At 38.3% G+C, this 21,481-nt stretch overlaps 2 protein-coding genes across 3 annotated transcripts in view; both read right to left on the bottom strand.

Annotated features, from left to right (window-relative positions):
• Positions 1–10,321, bottom strand: part of slc38a3b (solute carrier family 38 member 3b) — a 43,176-nt gene extending 32,855 nt beyond the window's left edge. For both annotated transcript variants that reach the window (XM_053636363.1, XM_053636362.1), the window contains exon 1: positions 10,099–10,321. The gene's annotated coding sequence lies outside the window, so the exon portion shown is untranslated. The remainder of the gene's footprint in view (positions 1–10,098) is intronic.
• rbm5 (RNA binding motif protein 5) overlaps positions 1–21,481 on the bottom strand; it is a 111,640-nt gene that overhangs the window by 69,933 nt on the left and 20,226 nt on the right. The gene's annotated exons all lie outside the window — the stretch shown is intronic.

Raw genomic sequence — 21,481 nt, forward strand, 5'->3', positions numbered from 1 at the left:
AAAACACGGCATTCACGGCAGCCACTGCACAGAGTTTTATCAATAACCTCCCAGAGAGATCAGCTATGATCAGCTCTGTCTGATCCCAAAGAACTTGATCAGGTGACTGAATGCTTAGAGTCAACGTTCTGCTACACGCTAGATATGGTAGCTCCACTTAAAAGAAAAATATTTAGAGAGAAAAAGCTAGCATCCTGGTATAACGATCACACACACCTTAAAACGGACCACTCGACAATTAGAACATAAGAGCGTCAAACCAAATTTCTTAGTATTTCAAACAGCATGGAAGGAGAGCCTCCTCAACTATAGAAAATCTCTTAGTGCTGCTAGATCATTTTCTCTCTCTCTCTTTCTCTCTCTCTCCACCCTAATTGAAGATAACAAAAACAATCCTAGATTCTTATTTAATACTGTAGCAAAATTAACTAGGAATAAAACCACCACAGAAACTTGCACACAATCATTATATAGCAGCGAGGACTTCATGAATTTTTTCATTGGCAAAATATTGGACAAAAAATTCAGACTATTAATTTAAAACCTTACATAAAAGTCTTATAACTAACCGTGTAGATAATAATATAGCAATATCACATTAACAATTACAATGTTTTACTCCCCTTAGAGAGGGCAAACTAATTTCATTAATTTCTTCATCAATCTCATCAACGTGTATACTAGATCCCTTACCTACATGTTTCTTTAAACAGATTATTCCAGAAGTAATCAAACTCCTTCTAAAAATAATCAATTCTTCCCTTAGAACTGGCGATGTACGTAAATCCTTTAAACTAGCAGTTATCAAAACCCTGATTAAAAAACCTGACCTTGACCCCTGTCAACTGTCCAGCTATAGGCCAATATCAAATCTCCCCTTTATCTCCAAGATCTTAGAAGTTGTAGCACAGCAGCTATGCTCGTACCTACACAGGAATAATATCCATGAACTGTATCAGTCAGGATTTAGGCCTCATCGTAGCACAGAGACAGCGCTGGTTAAAGTAGTAAATTACCTACTACTGTCCTCTGATCAGGGTTGTGTCTCCATTTTTGTGTTGCTTGACCTTAGTGCAGCTTTAGATACAACTGATCATACTATTCTCCTTGGCAGACTAGAAAATGTTGTTGGCATTAAGGGAAAGGTCCTCTCCTGGCTCAGGTCTTATTTGACTGATCGCTATCAGTTCGTAGATGTAAATGGTGACTTCTCTACGCATACTGAGGTAAAGTTTGGTGTTCCGCAAGGTTCTGTTTTTGGCGCTCTGCCTTTTTCCACTGTTGATGACACACAATGCTGATGACACACAGCTATATGTTTCAGCAAAGCAAGATGAAGTTGAGGAATGTGTAAAGGACATTAGACACTGGATGCTTATTCACTTCCTCTTACTTAATTCTGAAAAGACAGAAGTACTTGTACTAGGACCACGTGTACATAGTAGCTCTGGATGGCCTTTCTGTTACATCATGTGCAACTGTAAAAGACCTTGGTGTGATTATTGACTCCACTCTTTAATTGACGCTCATGTAGTTAATATTACTAGGAGAGCCTTCTTTCATCACAGAAATATTGCTAAGATAAGAAATATAATGTCACTACAGGATGCAGAAAAATTAGATTATGCTTTCGTCACTTCTAGGTTGGATTACTGTAATGCCTTACTGTCTGGATGTTCCAGTAGGAGCATAAACAAACTCCAGTTAGTCCAGGATGCAGCTGCAAGAGTCCTAACTAGAACCAGAAGATGCGACTACATCACCCTTATCATATACACACTTCACTGGCTACAAGTAAAATTTCGCATTGATTATAAAATACTACTACTAACCTATAAAGCACTAAATGGTCTCGTGCCACAGCACCTGAGTGAACTTTTGGTTTTTATGATCTGCCACGCCTACTCCGATCAAAAGGTGCAGGCTATTTGTTGGTACCTTGAATAGTGAAGGCTACAGCAGGGGGAAGAGCTTTCTCTTATGAAGCTCCTCAGTTATGGAACAGCCTTCCAATTAGTGTTCAGGTCTTAGACACAGTCTCAGTGTTTAAGTCCAGGATGAAAACGTATGTTTAGTCGAGCTTTTTGAGAACAGTTGTTTTTTTTTTTCTTAGGTAAAGGAGCAGATCTAGAAGGCTCACAAGCATAGTGTTGGGGTGAACTGGAATGTTTGGAGGCTAAACCCCCCCCCCCAACCACCGCCCTTTCACGCATTCACTGGCTTGTTAATTAGGGATAAATTCATACATTTAAAATCGGTATATTGAATTTATATATTTCTGTAAAGCTGCTTTTGGAGAATGTCCATTGTTAAAAGCGCTATACAAACTGAATTAAATTGATAAACACTAACCTAAATGGTTGCAATAGGAGCACAGTAGGAGCACACCTTTTGTGTAAATATTGAAAATTCTTTATCAAACCAGTACTACAGAGCTAATTATAATGCTGTTTCATGCTGGGACACTGTAACTATCTACACTCAGGTAGTTCTGATGGGCACTCAGGGTGTTCTGACAAATCATAGGCACTTCTATGGAAGTAAATTTGTGCCAAAAGTATTGAACGTAACTTTTCAAGAAACTAACAAAAATATACAATGAGAAAGAATAAAATGCTCTGAAATTCAAAACAGTGAACTCAGTGGCAAAAATATAACGTGCTCTTCAAATAAACAGCATTCTTTGTTAACAGTTTTCTAAGCTTCATTTTTGCTGATGATGGTTTATGAATGTGCTGCCAAAGTTTTCGTTTATGCAGCACAAATCTCACATGTGGGTGGGCTAAACCACAATTGACTCTGATTGGCTAGTGAGATTTGGATCGACAGCTCAAGTGTCCATCTGAAGAGGAGGATTATGATGACGATGATGACGGCGCTCTGTGATGCTGTGGGAGCTCATTTTGAAAAAAAAAAAATAGTTGTATGAGACTACCCAGACCTCAAATATTAATTACGAACTAATAGAGGTGTGAATCTTCATCTGCTTCATGATTCGATTCGATTATAAACCGGTTCTCGATGTATCACAATGTATCTTGTCCTCCAATTCTTTTATTAATAATACACACACTTGAAACTCTTACTCTTTCAGCTTTTTTATTAACCAGCTGTGTTCAAACAAAAAACATGTCAAATTTCAGTACATGACAGCCTTTGCAATAACATTTTGCAAAATGGGCCACCGTGTGCCTTTCATAAAAGGTTCTTGTTTGTAACATGTGATTTCAGCTGCCAGTTATCACAAATATAATGAGCAGTTAGCGTTACATATGAATCTGTGGCGATGGATGTCCAGGAATTGCAGGTGATGGCCACTCGGATGGCGTTACCCATTGACTCCATCACCCTTGGATTTTGTGTCACTGTACAGAGCAGGTATAGCGGTGTCTGTGAAACAATTCTGTATCTTGGTTCCAGGGTATGGAGGAGGAGGAAGCGAAAGCCGGAGTTTTCCACAACCGACTAAGGGCGGAGAACCTTTGCAATAAATGCCCGAGGTAAAGTTGCGAGCATGGATTGTTGTATTGTAGGCTGATTAGCTGCGTTTTGCGGGGTTGCCGCTAACTTTACCTCCGGGTGAAAACGGGACATGTGATTCCTCACATTTGTAGTGTGGCCGAAGTATTTCATTTTGGCTCGGGATATCTTGCACACTGCATGATTGTTTATCAAGTTTGTTATTCTGATCTTCGTAAAATCCAAAATGTGCCCAAATATCTGCTTTCAAGCAGCTAGGTGCATTTTTAAGCATCGGCTCCTGCTCTCTCTCGTACCTATGTACGATACATCGGACAGACGCATGTGCATGACCTCCGGAGGACATAGGCAACTTTATTACTATTTATTTAATAAGAGTACTTTATTTACAATAAAACAGTACGGTACATATATATGATATTTAATAACATTTTAAAAATCTATTCATTTTTTATGCATCAATGCAGAATCGTTCACGTCAGCATCGCAACGTATCATAAAAACAATTACATATTCCACAGCTCTACAAACTAATATACTGACTAAGTAAGTAAGTAATTTCCACTACAAACTACAAAGAAAAGTCCATCCATACGAGAGGTTTGTGCAAGAATGATGAACGTAAATTTGCGGAGCGTAAACAAAAACTTTGAAAGCGTAAACAAAAACTCTGGCAGCGCATTCATAAACTATGACTGGTTACGAAGCTTAGAAAACTGTTCAAAGAAAATGCTGGTTATTTGAAAACCATGTTAAATGTCTGCCATTGAGTCCAATGTCTTCAGTTTCAGAGTGTTTTTCTTCTCTCATTGTATAGTTTTGTTCGTTTCTTGAAAAGTTACGTTCACTACCTTTGGCAGAAATTTAATTCCATACAATTCTGAATCCATTTTTTTATCAAATCAGTGTGCAATCCTGTTCAGTCCACTCCAGTTGCTTGTATCTTGTAGTGGTTTTTATAGAATACCTACATTATCCATCCATCCATCCATCCATCCATCCAAAGAATAGCTATGAATGGATGGATGGACCTACATTATAAAAAAAGTGATGGTTTCCTTTAGGGTTTCAATACATTGCTGTGACCTCTAAGTACCAAGGAACAGGGGGCACCCCACCACCGCCTCAACCTCAGCATGCACACATTGGCTGTGGTTCTGGAAACTAGAGTATCCCACAAAAAATCTGAGATTTTTTTTTTCCTTCCAGAGGACAATCCTCACTGGCAACCGAATTCTATTATGGTTTTGTAATCAGCAAAACAGGAGCTCTCAATATCAGCCAAAACTATGTGATGACCTAGGATAATCATAGCATTTAATAAGAGAGAATAAAATATTGATGGGTTTCTCAAGCACATTAAAAAAACACAACTTAGGGCTTGGCTTCCCATAAACAAAGTAAGACAATATCTACTCTTTCTCCAAAAGAATTAAGACTAAGATTAGTTATATCGAACACACAACATGTTTTGGCACACTGTGCATACATACTGTATACATTAAGGTCCCACCTCAGTGTGGAAAAATATTAAAAATAACCACCAACACTGGCTCATCTCATCACTCTGAAGCAAGCAGATAAGGGTTGGGGCTCATAGTACATGCACGTATGTGCTTTAGTGATGTTTGCACAACCACACTGCCTCAAACTGGTTCACACAAAACCGGACATGGCCACTGCCCTTACCTATCAGAAGTAGTTCAATGACTACTTGTTTGTCGACACATTCTGAACATTGACCTTCAGGAAAGCAGCATCATTTTTGTCAAACACAGTTGCAATAGCATAGCACTCGTACATCAAAATGACATCTACAATAAATACAATATAGCACATAATGTGTCTTCATTGACTCTTCAACTTTTAGACAAAAAAAGTAAACAATAGGTTACAAACTGAGCAACTTGAGTTTCTGTGCATAAATGATTATTATTATTATTATTATTATTATTATTACATTGGCTTTGTCAATTATTAAAACAATTCCAGTTCCAGTGTGGTGATAAACCACATGGTGTGCAATGTCTTCTGCACAGAACGCTGAACAGTGTCCAAGCAGTGGCTGGTCTCTTTATAGGTTACGGTCAACAGAGAAAGTCTCAGACGGACGCACTTTATCATCTGCTACATAACCATGCTGTCAAGAGGGTAAAACTGGGCAAGCCGTCCTGGGCCCAGGCTGGGTAAGGGTCCATGGGATCCACTGATATGTGGAGTAGCCTACTTATCAAAGTATTCTGATAAAAAAATAAAATAAATTGTCCTGGGCCCAGTCATTATGCATGGCAGGCCTGAAGTCAAGTACATGTAGAGAAAAAAAAAACACCCTGAATATTATTGTCTATCATCAATGTCATCATCAGTTGTGCAAAATATTGATTTTATAATTAAATTCTTTTTTGCTTTAAACTTTTATGATCAACCATTTGGTCCACTTCTGCGTTTCCAATACTACCCACAATGCTGTTCGCCTGCCAGCTGAGAATTCAACTCTATCTCATGAGACTGGTGGAGCAGTGCTTTAATCCTCTAGTCTGTCCAGCTCTCCCAGCACCACATCTGTTCACTCAAACACAAAGGGTTCCAAAGCTTGAATTTCCATACTAATACCACGACCTCAATCAGCGTCATCGCGCTAGTCATCTCATATAAGTCTCTGCTATAACTCAGCACAACTGCTTCATGTACACTATATGGCTAAAAGTATGTGGACACATGACTATATATGCCCATTCCAAAACCATGGGCATTAACACTTAGTTGGTCCCCGCACCATTGCCGTTGACCTCCACTCTTCTGGCAAGGCTTTCCACTAGATTTTGGACAGTGGCTGTGGGGATGTTTACTCATTCAGGCACAAGAGCATTCGTGACATCAGGCACATGAGAAGGCCTGGCACACGGTCAGCGTTCCAGTTCATCCCAAAGGTATTCACTGGGGTTGAGGTCAGGACTTTGGCCACGGGAGTTCTTCCAAATCTTGGCAAAGCATGTCTCTGTACACAGAGGCATTGTTATAACGAAACTGGTTTGGGCCCCTTAGTTCCAGTGAAGGGAAATCTTAATTCTATACAAAGACATTCTAGGCAACCGTGTGGCAACAGTTTGGGAAAGGCTCATATGAGGCTGTGATGGTCAGGTGTCCACAAATGTGAGAGTGAATTGACAAACTTTGAGTCCAATGTTTGTGGTCTCCCCTACAACTGTGTCGTATTGCTCTTTGATATCAAATTGAATATTGCTAAAAATAAATAAATAAATAAATACGGTAAGTAAGAAAAGAATGCCTTGCTCCTTTGTTTTTAGGAGCCAACCATTATGCCTTATGTTTGAGGTCATCTTTCTTTAAGCTACTAAACACCTTTTTTTAATTGAAAACAGACCAAGTAACAAACATATCATAGCATACAATAGTCCATCCATCCATCTTCTATACTGCTTATCCTTTTCAGGGTCACGGGGGAAACCTGGAGCCTATCCCAGGGAGCATCGGGCATAAGGCGGGGTACACCCTGGACAGGGTGCCAATCCGTCGCAGGGCACAATCACATACACACTAGCATACAATAGCACAAAACAAAGTGTGGCATTAATTGGTAACAGGGGATCCGAAGATTATATTGTAATATTTTAAACACGTTAATGACTTTTTTTTTTAACAATTTCAGAGCAGATATAAAACAATCAAATACCAATATCATTTGTAAGTCGCTTTGAGAAAGTGTAATTGCTCATTTGTATGTCGCTTTGTATAAAAGCATCTACTAAATGAATAAATGTAAATGTAAATGCAATATAAACACCCTAAAGTTTGGGGATGAATTAACATACTTTTGTTTAAGTATAGAAAATTTTGCCATTAGTATAAATAAATTAACCATGTATTCAAGACCTTTGTTAACAGTGTTCTCATAATACACCATGATATCCTTTAAAGTAAAATAGTATTGAATCTTTACTAAATTAATGATCAAGTCTGCCAGTTCTCTCCAAAATCTTTGGATAATTTTACATTCAAAAAACAAATGCGTCACCACTCTTTCTCACTTTTACAAAAAGAGCACAAACCATCAATATTAGAATATCTTGAAATGAAAGATTTAACAGGGCAGCTACTAAACGCCATTTTAACTCCACTATGTCCCCACGTGACATCACAGCGGCACACACCTGCTAACCTCTCACAGGAATAATGAAAACACAGAACAAAGTAAGTAACAAAATTAGCACTTGTGTCATATATCAAGGAGGTAACTCTGGACTTAATTTCCCAGCAGCCACTGCACCATACTACATCATTGTCACATGACCACCTGCACCTGTATCACGTTTCGGTTTAATGAGCACTCCTATATATAGCCACTGTTTGTACTGCTTCCTCGTCTTACGTATTGTCTATCTTGACCTGTGTCCCTGTACAATGTTTTGTTTGATAGTTTATGTTTAGCCTTAGCCACAGTATTTTGCCTAACTGTCTTTTTGTTTTGTTGTTTGTTTGTTTATTAAACTGTTTGAAGATCTGCGCTTGCTTCCGTATCCATCTTTATAGCGTGACAACTTGAAGCGCTGAGCACATCACTCATATTTCAAAATAAACATATTTAATGTGTTCAGGGTGGAGCTTCTCTTTAAATCCCTGTCACATATTAAAGTTGAAATGTCTCAATCCTTGCTAGACTCGAAGTAGCTACTCATGCGTCGTGCATGAACGATTCATTCATTTTGAACGAATCTTTAATACATCTCGGGAACAACGAGCTGTCTCAGAGAGTGATTCTTTCACTTTTGACCACGCATGCACTGTAACATCCCCATAGGTTCTGTACCGGAAACAGAAATGATTAGTTCACGTCTCGAGTCTTTGGGTTCGAGTCGTTCATTCATAATGATAATGAGTCTTTGTTGGTCACATGTACATATGCACAGTGAAATTCTTTTCTGCACATACCCCAGCATGTTAGGAAGCTGGGGTCAGAGTGCAGGGTCAACCATGATACAGCACCCCTGGAGCAGAGAGGGTTAAGGGCCTTGCTCAAGGGCCCAACAATGGCAGTTCATCACGTCACATCCCCAAAGCATTGAGCCTATGGGGCGGTCACGTGATGAACGAATAACTCAAGCCCGACGACTTGAGATGTGAATTATCATTTCTGTTTCCGGGGAACAGACGTGACAAAAGAAAAGTCACAAAAGATGTGACTCGGATCGGGAGGTGAGGTGAACTAACAGACTGCATAGCTGAAGACCTAATGCTAAGCTCTTAAAGTGCACCTATTATGGTTTTTCAAATATTACCCTTCATGTAGTGTGTTATCGAGCTGTTTGTGAATGTAAAAAAGTCTGCAAAGTTTCAAAAATCAAAGCGCACGACAAAGTTATTGACTCCCAAAAGAAGGAACCGATTCTGAACAGCTGAAACGAGTCGTTAGTGATTCCAGATTTACTTCCTGTACTAACCTACATAGGTTTGTAACAAAAAGCCCCACCTCTGGTTTTCATCAGCTGCTTGCTGACAGCAGTAGACCAATCACAACAGACTGGGACATCTGACCAATCAGAGCAGAGTATACTCTCTGAAAGTAGGAGTTTAGAATGAATCATTTAGAACGGATCATTGAACGAGTCCATTTTGACAATGGGGAAATAAAGGTAATACTGCAATTTAAATTAAGAGCACACTAAAGGGTTTTGGTTTTTTTTTACCTTGAATGCATGTAAATCTATTGTTTGAGACCTTTAAAACAAAATTAGGTACGTTTCAAACCCATAATAGGTGCGCTTTAATGAATCACTTCTGTTTCTCAGAATTTGTCCTTGGTTTGCATTAGTCTATAGTTTATTTGATCGTTTATTAAGTACTAGATGTGTCAGAGGAATTTAACATTGTACCATTTTAATTATATTCAGCTGAAATGAACGAAATGACTCGATGGAAAAAATAAAAAAAATTTTAAAAAAGATTCGTTCATTTTGCTGAACGAGATTCAAAGAACCGAGTCAGTAAAATGATCCGAACTTCCCATCACTACACGTAGCGAACCAAACCTTGAGTAGCGCGTGGCCACTTCAACTAAAGAGAACTGCCCTTACATCCTGAATGTAAAAAAAAAAAAAAAAACATTAAAAAGCATTAAAGTCCTGTTCACCAACTAATCCCTGTGTTTAAGCGCTCTACACACAACGAAAACAGCCTAGAGCCTCTGTGCTCTTAATATTCACCAAATAATAGTGCGAGCAGTCCTTATTGTCCTTAGACTCACTATTCAAGCCAGCCCCCGGTTACATGATCTCTTTAGAATAATCCTGCGCGCGTCGGTGTTTCGTTATTTACATCGTGAGCCGTCGATTTAACCGTTTATACAGTAGGAAGAGTGTAACACATGGACGTGACACACACCAGCAGGAATCCTCCACCGAGACTACAGCCTGTCTCCCTTCTCAAACAAAGACTGTTACTTCATTCCCTTTCATTCCCGCATGACCTCACTCATCATTGATTACAAACTATTTCAAAAGGCATAAAGGTATAGACCTGTAGGATGTGCTTTACATTTAATGAGTTGCGAGAGACATGTTTATAAAACGATAAGTGACTAAAAAGTGAAACGTGGCTTACCCGTCGACGAATAAACACAAATACACCGCTGACTTTCCTCTGTTAATGCGTTATTACAGCTCGCGGCTTTTCCGGGCGAATTTTTTGTTGTTGTTCTTTAGGCTGTAGGTTGAAAAGTTGTTGTTGTTGTTGTTGTTGTTGTTGTTTGTCTCTTTGTGCAGCGGGATGTCCTAAGAATTGCAGCTTTCTGCCTCTTGTGTTACACATGAACTGTTGGGAGAAATTAATTGAAGTCGGAGTCGCGCTTTAGTTGAGAAATAGGAGGAGTCGTGGAAGTCCCGCCCTCCATGAAATGTCCAATCAGAATCGCGTTTGGGTTAACAGACAGGCCAGTGACAAGCGCGCGCCTACCGTACTAAATAGTATGCTTTGTTAAAATAGTATAGGTGTAATAGTAATGCTTAGTACTAATAGTGAAGTAGTAAACTGGTTAGAATGATGTGTTGCTCCATACTTGAGTACACCTAAAAGGTACCTGGTTTTTTGTTTGTTTGTTTGTTTTTTTACATTTCGTGGTGTTTTGTTGTTTTTTTTAAAACTGGGAATTAAGGCATAATGTGGTGTACCTTTAGTGGTATTTAAAAGTCCTATTATGTACCTACAGAAGATGTTGATGATACCAGCAGAGCAACAAGGAAAAGCACAGTTTGGGACCTGTATTTCTGAGAGTGTACTTGGTAAATCCTACAGCATGTAGCCTGTGTGGGCTTAAACAACACTCAAAAACACCACAAACCATGGACTTTGGGACTGGGCTAGTTCAGTTTAACCACCATTTTTTCATTAATTCAAGAGTCCTGAAAAAAAAAATTACAGTAGCATTTAAACACACATCATTGATAAATGTACTGGAGTCACCTAAAAGAGGATGGGTTTCCTTTTGAGTCTGGTATCTCTTAAGGGTCTGTTTGTTTGTTGTTGTTGTTTTCCATCTCAGTGAGTTTTTCCTTGCCCCTGTCACCTCTCACTTGTTTCTTAGAGCTCTATATCTCCATCCTGATTTCTGTAAAGCTGCTTTGTGACAGTGTCTATTGTTCAAACTGATATATACATATAAAATTGAACTGAATGGAATATATGACTTCACGGACAGTTATTCATTAATCCAAACTTATTTGCAAAAACGAGTCAATGTGCCTAGGTCATTGCTACACTGCTAAACCTTGCTTCACTCGTTCAGTGAAAACTGTGGCTGGGATATTATTCCATCTATCTGTTGCATTGTTGTATACTTGGGCTTTTCAATTTGTATAAGTGAATTAAATGCCTATATTGGAACGGTATAATCAGTGGTGGAAATAGCTTGGGGTTGGTTTGGAGATTATAGTTGGCTTTTTTGACATATTTGTACAAGCAAACATTTGATCATCTTTGGAACAGTGCCTATTAATGAAGTTGATATTCTTGAGCAAAACCACAAGGACAGTTAGCTTTTTCAATCATTTATTCAATAGAATAATAAATAGATGTGATATTCTTCTGTGGAAACAGTAAGTACACCCTTGGCCTCAGAATCTAGTATTACCCTTTAGCAGAAATAACTTCTTGTCAGCCTTTTGTATAATTGTTCACCAGGCTTGCTTGAATTTTTGACCGCTCTTCCATGGAATAGTCCGTCAGTTGCAAGATGTTTGAGGGTTTTCTTGCACATACTGCCCATTTCAAATCCCCCCGCAACATTTCTATGGATTCAAATCCAGGCTTTGACTAGGCCATTACATAACCCTCAATTTCTTCCTTTTGAGCCTTTTGCTTCTGTGCTTAGGATCATTATCCTGCTGAAAGGTCCACTTACAGTTCAACTTCAACTTTCGGACAGATGGCCTCACATTATCTTCAAGCACTCTTTGATATGATGCAGAATTCATAGTTGAATCAATTAATGCAAGCTGTCCAGTCCCTGAGGCAGCAAAGCAACCCCAAACCATAACATTTCCACCACCGTGCTTCACAGTTAGTATGAGTTGCATCCCCTGAAAAGTTGTCTTTGGTCTGCGCCAAACATGTCTGCTGTTACTGTGGCCAAACAACTCTCTTTGGTTTGACTGTCCAGATCACATTATTCTAAAAGGCCTGGAATATATGTCTATATGTTCATTGGCATACTGTAGTCTTGCAAAGGCTTTTTCCTGGCACACCTCCCATGCAGGTCAAATTTGTGCAATCTCTTTCTGATTGTAGAAGCATGCACTTTGACACCAACAGTTGCGAGACTTACTAGCAGATTCTGTGATGAAATTTTGGGGTTCTTGGAGCCTTCTTTTAGAATGAGACAACCTCCTCATGGGCTCAATTTGCTGGGACGGCCAGTCCTAGACAAATTGGCAGTCATTTGAAATCTGCACCATTTGTAGATTATTTTCATTACAGTGGAATGATGTATTTCAAATAATTTGGAGATCATTTTAAAACTTTTGCCAGACTCCACAACTTTTTTCTGAAGGCCTAACAGAACTCTTTAGATCTTGGCATGGCCCCATCACACATCTCAATTGCAAAGGGAACACCAGACACTAGATATGAGAGGGGAATAAATAAGACAGGTTCCACCTGCACTCCCTAAGCAGGTTCTGTATCTTCAACATCTGATTCTAATTTTATGGATTTGAAGGTGTGATAAATGTAGGGGTGTATTTACTTTTTGTGGCTGAACTGTCTTTTGTTCATTTAAATTGTGAAAATTACCAAAAAAGTCAACTGAATGTGTCATTTGATAATTATCACCTTTATTAATAGGCACTGTTTCAAAGAGGATCAAATGTTTGTTTGTCCAAATATGTAAAAAAAAAAAAAGCCAACAATTTCCATATCGTGTACTTATTTTGTTCACATGACTGTATATATATATATATATATATATATATATATATATATATATATATATATATACATACATACATACACATACTACACACTATGTGTACTACACACAGAGACACACACACACACACATACAGTGCCCTCCACTTATATTGGCACCCTTGGTAAATATGAACAAAGAAATTTTGAAATTTGACTTTATTGTTTAACCTTTTGATATTTTGTTTTAAAAAAATTCACATATGAATTTATATGAGAAAAATATATTTGAAGTATATTCCCATTGATATTTTAAAAAAATGTTTAGTACACCTGGGTGACTAGGAACAGGAAATTGTTCAATCATGACTTCCTGTTTCACAGGGGTGTAAATATGAGGTAACACACAGGCCAAATTCCCTTAGTCATTCATAACAATGGGTAAGACCAAGGAATATATTTGTGGCAAAATGTTGTTGAGCTTCACAAAATGGGAATTGGCTATAAGAAAATAGCACAAGCATTGAAAATGCCCATTTCCACCATCAGGGCAATAATTAAGAAGTTCCAGTCAACTGGAAATGTTAGGAATCAACCTGGAAGAGGATCTATATTGGATCTATATTGGGCCTATGTTGTCTCAACGCACTGTGAAGAGGATGGTTCGAGTGGCCAAAAAATCTCCAAAGATCACAGCTGGAAAATTGCAAAAGTTAGTCTGAAGTCACCTACATCACCACAAGTTGTTTGGAAGGGTTTCAAGAAAAAGCATCTACTCTCATCCAAAAACAAACTCAATTGTCTTCAGTTTGCCAGACACTATTAGAACTTCAAATGGGATCGGGTTCTATGGTCAGATGAAACCAAAATAGAGAATTTTGGCAATAAACACCAGAGGTGGTTTTGGTGCACACAGAGAAATAGCCGTATGGAAATACCTCATGCCCACTGTTAAATATATTGGTGGCTCTTTAATGTTTTTGGGACTGTTTTTCTGCCAGAGGACCTGGACATTTTGTTAGGATACATGGCATCATGGACTCTATCAAATATCAACAGATATTAAATGAAAACCTGACTGCCTCTGCCAGAAAGCTTCAAATGGGCCGTGGATTTGTGTAGATTTTGATGTATGTTTTGGATCATTGTCCTGCTGGAAGATCCAAAACATCAAAATCAACACAAAAATGGTTTACTGACCACAAAACCAAGGCCCTACCATTGCCATCCCAGTCCCCTGACCTGAAACCCATAGAAAACCTGTGGAGTGAACTGAAGAGGAGAGTCCACCAGTGTGGACCTCGAAATGTGAAGGATCAAATGGGGCAAAGGGAGGTAGCACAAAGTATTGACTAAAAGGGTGTCAATAAGGGTGGCACAGCTATATTTAACAAAGATTCTTTTATATATATATATATAAACCTGTGTTTTGTTTGCAATTGTTTGATATCCATGAGAGCAGAGTACTTTTGTGATTTTTTTAAACAAAAGATCAAAAGGTTAAACAGTAAAGACAAATTTCCGCAACCTTCTTTTCTCATATTTACCCAGGGCCAATATTAGTGGAGGGCACTATATGTATTATCAACTACAAAAAACATTTTAGAACATTAGTTTTCCAGCACAAAATTAAATGTTACAGAAAAATGTTTGTATGTCAAATAAAGAAAGCAGCATATTACGTAAGAGAGCACTTTTCAGATAAAAAATATAACGAAGGCTGCTGGTTTTGCTGCAAAAATCAGAAGCAAGTGCAACAGTCAACGTCTCCAAAAGAACTGTGGCTGGGTCTGCAAGATGCTCAATAAAACTTACAGCTCATTTCCTTAAGAAACTGCACTAATTGTACTGGAGACTATTTTTTCTCGGCTGAACAGTGAAGCTGAGCGTCATTAGGCATACAGCTCATGGTGATGTTAGATATTCACATCACCTTTTTGAGAGTTAACGATAACGTAGCATTACAACTGTTCACCATGATGTAATACAGAGAGTGGGTTAAGGTTAACTACATTTAGCTAGTGTTTTGCACAAAGCTGCAGTAATTAGCATTAGGTGGATAGGTTACGGTCATGTTTCTTCATGTATTGGGTGAATGTTAATGCTGGGTAACAGGTGCAGACAGTTAGTGGATAACGGAACTTAACTGGCTCAGTAATGTCGAGGCCAAAAGTTTTTCACAAGGTTAACGTGACAAAAAGAGAGGATGGGGTTTAGGTTGTAATGCTTTCCACGATCTCTGTAAGGTTGGTTGACTTAATTAGATTGTGCAAAAAAATTGACAGTGAACTGCTTAAAGGCTGGAAAATAAATATTCACAACTCAGCTAGATTTTCCTGGTGAGTCTACAGTGCCATTTTGTTCATTAGGAGAGAGGTCACATTTCCAAAATTACACAATTTGGGATTCTGTAACGCAATTTCTCAGTTGAAGCCCAAATGAATTTGTCCATATTTTGTAGCTAACCACTAACCAACACTCTGTTAGCTCTTTTACAGCTTCTCAAATGGAAGGGAGTGGGACTCTTGTCTTCCCAGATGGCCGAGAGATTTGTAAGAAGATGCATCAACTCCAATTCTTACATCTGTCAAATGTTTAAATGATTTTAATAAATGTCACCTGAATTTCATGCAATTGTTTTGTTTATTTTGTGAGCATTTTACTAGAGTTGTTGCACACAAACAAATTGCATTTAAGGATGATTCTTTTTTTGTCACACCAAATATTGCCTTTATTTAATACTTTACTATTTTAATTTACTACTGTTTACTGCTTGTTCAGGTACTTTTTAAATGTAGAAACATTTAATTTTATTATTTTGAAGGCAACTTTGCTCTACAGCAATTTCTTCACATGTAGTACTACATTGTTTGTGAGGGTATGTTAGTGGCCTTGAAATGCTAATAGTGTTATGGTTGTATTAGCCATATAAAAGTAGGTGAATTCTTCCTCATCTTATAAGTGGAGGGTTAAATAAGAGTGTCACAAATAACCGTACATTTGTAATTTGCTAGGAGGACTAAACCGTGTTAAAAGAACCCTTCGTCAGATTGAGCCTGCAGGGCAGCGTTGCGGTACTGCTGTTTTGTTTGGTCCGCCTTCCGCAGCTCACTGCTGTTTTGTTCAGTCCGCTGGTATGGCCGACTGTTGCTTGTGCTGCTGCGTTTGTTTATTTTGTGGTTTGTTGGGTTTCCTTCTGTTTGTTTTTGTCACGTAATGGAGGCTGAGACAGAAGCAAGTGCAGGTTAGGTAGTTTAAGACAGCAATCCAAGGGAACAGGCACAAATCCATAAACAAAGACAGGCAGAAGTCAGGCGATCAGGCAAACAGTCCAAACTAGGCAAGGCTAAGAGACAAGGTCATAAACAAGAACAAGGTCAAAACCTGAATAAACAAACACGGTATTAAGGCTTGGTAACGACAGAGACAGAAGACAAAATTGAGCATATACATCGCAAAGAGTGGATGCATAGGAAGTCCTTTTAAACTGTGGTTGTGATTGTGCTGTGAATTGGATGATGGTGTGTGTGATTAGAATGAAGGCAAGTGTTCTGGGAATTGTGGTCCATGGTGGCCATGTTTGTAGGCTGCAGTGCAGGATGGGAAATGTAGTTTGCTGGTTTACTGTGATATGACAGTTCTGTGTTGTCTTTTACAGTCTATTCGGGCTCTTTTTTATTTATTTTTGTTTGGGTCCTTCGTGCCCCATTGTAGTGTGTATATATATATATATATATATATATATATATATATATATATATATATATATATATATATATATATACACACACACACACACACACACACACATATACATATATATATATACTACAAAACCAACATGAACACTACAACCAAACAATGCGATTTCCCTCAAATTTACCTTATCCAGGTCTTGTATATATGTAATGCTTGGTTGTAATATATATGTAATGCATGGTTAGCATTACATAATGAGCGAAGCTTCCATGTAGAATGGCCTCATTCTATTGAAATTACAACAACTATGCAGCACCCCATGAATCTTAGTAGAGCATTGTTATTGCTTTTGGTCTCAACCCACTAGTTCTTGTCAGTCTCCTGCTGACATTAGCAAACATGAAATTTAGTACCAAATGCCAAACCATAGCAACCCCTACTGTACATAAATAGTGTTAACACAATGCCGTCATAAATCAAGAACTGTACAATATCACTGCACCTACACTCTCAGAAAGGATGTGTTAATATCCTACACACTTTTTGTGTTATTACTATTTCAACACGTGTTAAATTATACAATAAACGTGTTAAAAAAGAAAAAGCTTCACACGAGTGACCAACACAGCATGTGTTAAATTATTATCCAATCACCTTGTCAACCGGCATCATCATCCAATTCTGAACTTGCCTCAGAGTGAATATTTGTTGCTTTGACCTTTTGATTGTGACAGCAGAGTCGGAGTCCTGAGGCGAGGAAACGAAATGACCACAGGTAAGTTAGCGTTCATCATTGTGTAGCATTAATGCTGCTGATAAAGCCTGGCTGAGTTTGCAAGAAGCTCTCGAAAATGTATTCATTGGAAAACATTAACTCAGCAAGTGATAATTAACTTTACCTATCGCGACGGCTTCAAAAGTGAGTATCATGTGCTGCTTCCTCAGTGTTGGCGTTACGCTACTAGAGTCATGTGGTTATGTTGGCTGTGAAATATGGACTGAGGTTATTCTATAATTCTCTGATTCCGCATCTTATCTGAGGCTCCGAGTTAGGGTTATTATCACTCATCCTCACAGAGGTGTGGTTTCAGCTTGGTTGGAATGAAAACCTGCAGATTGGACACCCCTGGACACCTGCAGATTGGACACCCATGCACTAGACCATAAATATATTATACATATTATTTAATCTATGTATCCATGCTAATTTTTACAAATACCATGAATTTAAATTAGCCTCCATCGATCCTCCTTTATACTCACCCCTTTTCCTCCCAAATATACTGTACAACACACTACACCAGACAACTATGTGTATTGCTTCCAAAAATAAACGAAAAGCTTACGCCATATTACATTTGTCTTAATAGCCTGTCATCAGTTAGCACTCACTGCACTCAACTCTCAAAAAAATGGCTCAGGGTTTAGGTACTACCTCCATTACACAACAACAGAACTGTGCTTGTTTACAGTCAACGCACTGCATAGCCACTAGTGTGTCGTGTTAATTTACAGTAATGCAGAAGCACAGTGTGACCCATAAGATGTATTTCGCATGGGCTTGGTGAGGTTTTAAGAACGTGTTTGGGCAGGTTTCTGAACAAACACAGCTATTAACAAGTGGTGGGGACATAATCAGGTATTTCAAAAATTTTATGTCTTCCACCATCCCCAACATTAATTATATGTGTGTTTAAATGGTATTTTACTACAAGAGGTACTAGTCAACACTCAAAGCATTTTCTCTTACATTGCTTCATAGCATCTATCTGCTTTAAATATATACAGTATATATATATGGGGCAGTGGTGGCTTGGCGGTTAAGGCTTTGGGTTACTGATCGGAAGGTCGGGGGTTCAAGTCCTTGCGCTGCCAGGCTGCCACTGTTGGGCCCTCGAGCAAGGCCCTTAACACTCTGTGTTCCAGGGGGCGCTGTATCATAGCTGACCCTGCGCTCTGACCCCGACTTCCTAACATGCTGCGGTATGCGAAGAAAAGAATTTCACTGTGCTGAATGTATATGTGATCAATAAAGACTCATTATCAAATATATATATATATATATATATACATATATAGTGCAGTGTGTACCTGTGTGTTCACGGTATGCTGTCCTCAGTGCAGCTGTCTTCATTCTACTTGTGCTGGAGACTGCTGCCTGGCTTAAAGTGAGAAGACATGGGTTATCGACTAGATCCACCCCCACATTAACCAGTATAAAAAGCACAAACATTTCATACAGACTTATGCAAGGTGCATTCCACATGGCCTCTTTTTTAATCACAGCAGTCTGTAGTTGTCAGTGGACATTATATATGCTTATTTTCAAGCTCCTTCACCACCGCTATGGATACGCATACACACACTCCACTACTGTAAGTGGTTACCACGCCAGCTCATTAGATTCTGAGCCCAGCCACTCATCCTTGCCTCTTCAGAGCTGAAAACCTTGCAATTACTTTTCCATTACAGAGAAAAACAGCAGCTGGAAGGAGCGTTGGTTTGTGTCTGAGTATGGCAGCTAAGGTAAGCGGTAATTCTGCTCCAGCTCTGTTCTGCCCACTGCACTAATTGCTTTAATTGTTAATAGCAATGAGCTTTAGCACTGGTTTGACAATGAATGTGCTGCTTGCACAGTTCCAGACCAGACCAAAGCACCAGGAAGCTTTCTAATAATAGAAGAAAGAAAAAAAAAGTACTTTAAGTCATGAAATTGGTGAGACTGCTACAGGATAGGAATTATTAGTCTCTTATTGTTTACATAAAAGACTGCTAATTTTAAACAAGTTCATACTCATACCATAGTACTCATTTAGACCGTAGTATGAGCAAATACAAATGTTTATTATTTGTTGAGTGCCTTGGTTCTAATTATAATTTAGACAATTCAAGAAATTAATAATTGAAATTTTATAGCAAAACAAGTAAAAGATTTTCAAAAAAAGATACTTCTCACAGGCACACACAATTTAGCAGTAGGGAATATCTTACAGAGGTCTGTTTTTTGTTGAAAATTAAAGGCAAAATGACCTAATTAGAATTTTTCATCCATGAGGCCTAGTAGATACAGCCAAGACCTGAACGTCATGAGTTGGACAGAAGGCCTTGTAACTACCAACATAATTAGGAACAGCGCATCTATTAACACTGACTTGTTGGTAATGCTTGTTTTTTTTACATTCTTCTACAGATTTAAGCCTATTTACCCTTGCAAAGCAAGAGCAAGCCAGAAGCTCTCCATAAAACTTTTTATTTTGCACTGCAAAGTAAGAGAAAGATTGTGCTTAATTTCTCACCATTAATTAGTAAATATAACTTGAGAATGTTCATATAAACTGTTTCTTCAAATAAACAAAAAAACACAATAAATTATTGTTGTTAATAATAATAATTAAAAAAAAAAAAAAAACATTTTCAGGGGCCAAGCACCCAGACTCGGTGAGCCACACATTCACAGATGTGCTACAATTGTTGCCTAAGCAATCAGAAGAAAGCAAAGCCATAACTTTAGGCAAAGGGATTCAAGAGTGATTTGTAGTTTCACTCATGATGTGTATGTTTTGACCATGGACAGTGGTGGAATTCTCTGACTGTAGGAGGAAAGATCTAGATAAACAAATAGGCAGCAGGGTGACATTGCTGCTGCAGCTGCCACTACTGCTGTGACCTTGCTGTCACAGCAGTAGAGACCCTGTTGTCTCTTGCTACTTTGACCTGTGGTCATGATTGCTGTTCTGACCTGAATTTTTTATTCTTCTTGCAATTTGAAAACATCTAAGGTATTTATGTATTTCCTCGTCAGTCTGGGTCTTTGTGCAAGTATCTGCACCAAACATCTGTCTTATGTTGTATTTTTTTTATTGCAAATTGCTCAATAATATGCTATTTGATATTAAACCCTGTCATTCATGTTTTGTCTGTATAAGGAACAGTTAGAATGGTAGTAGATAGTTCTTTAGGTAGGTCTCAAGATGATGTGAAGATCTGAAGATGACATTTTCCAAATTTGGTGACGATTGGACAAAATTGGTAGGAGGAGTAGCAAAAAGACGTCTCCCAGGGAATCCAAAGATGCCTGGCTTTTAAACTTTGGACACACAGTTCAAAAGTTATGACCATAAACGTACTTCCAAAATAGGCTCAAATTTGACCCAATGGTGGCAGCACTTGGTCCAAATTTGCTCAGAATGTTCCTTAGATCCTTCCCAATCAGTGTACCAAATTTCACAAGGCTGCCATAGACAACCTAGCAAGAAGAACAACAAGAAAAAGAAGAAGAAAGAGGAGGAAAGGAAGAATAACAATAGGGTGCCTCCTCACCTTCAGTGCTTGGCCCCCTAATAATAATAATAATGTATGAAAATAAACATGCCTTAACTGTAAAACTCAATGTCAAATGTTTATTAGATTTTTGTAAATCAGACCTGAAGAGATCAAATACAACTGAACTGAAATATCTGACATAAATACAGAAAAAAAAAAACCCACCGTCATCAAAGACTGATGGCCACTTCAGTTGGCTTTTGTTTTTCGAAAACTGATTGAGTATAACCAATAAACAGAAAAACTTGACACACCTCAGTTCAGTAACTATAGTCATTTTTCCTCAGTGTCATTTACCACCTAAGAGCAAAAGCAGACTGGAAGCATATGGCAAATCATGCCTCCAGGAAAGAGCCAGTGCACCATCATAAGATTAGAAGGAAAAGCTGTTGGTCTTTTATCAAGCTGGATACAAACAAAATTATTCTTAAATCATTCACGAGAACATTTATACAAATGTGGAATTCATGAAAATCCCATTTGTTCAGAAATACATTTCGTGTGTATGTTCTCCTGCAAACAATTTACAAATATATTTCTTCCTATCCAGCTTGATAAATGA

This window comes from Ictalurus furcatus, chromosome 11, assembly GCF_023375685.1.
Source record: "Ictalurus furcatus strain D&B chromosome 11, Billie_1.0, whole genome shotgun sequence".
NCBI lineage: Eukaryota > Metazoa > Chordata > Actinopteri > Siluriformes > Ictaluridae > Ictalurus > Ictalurus furcatus.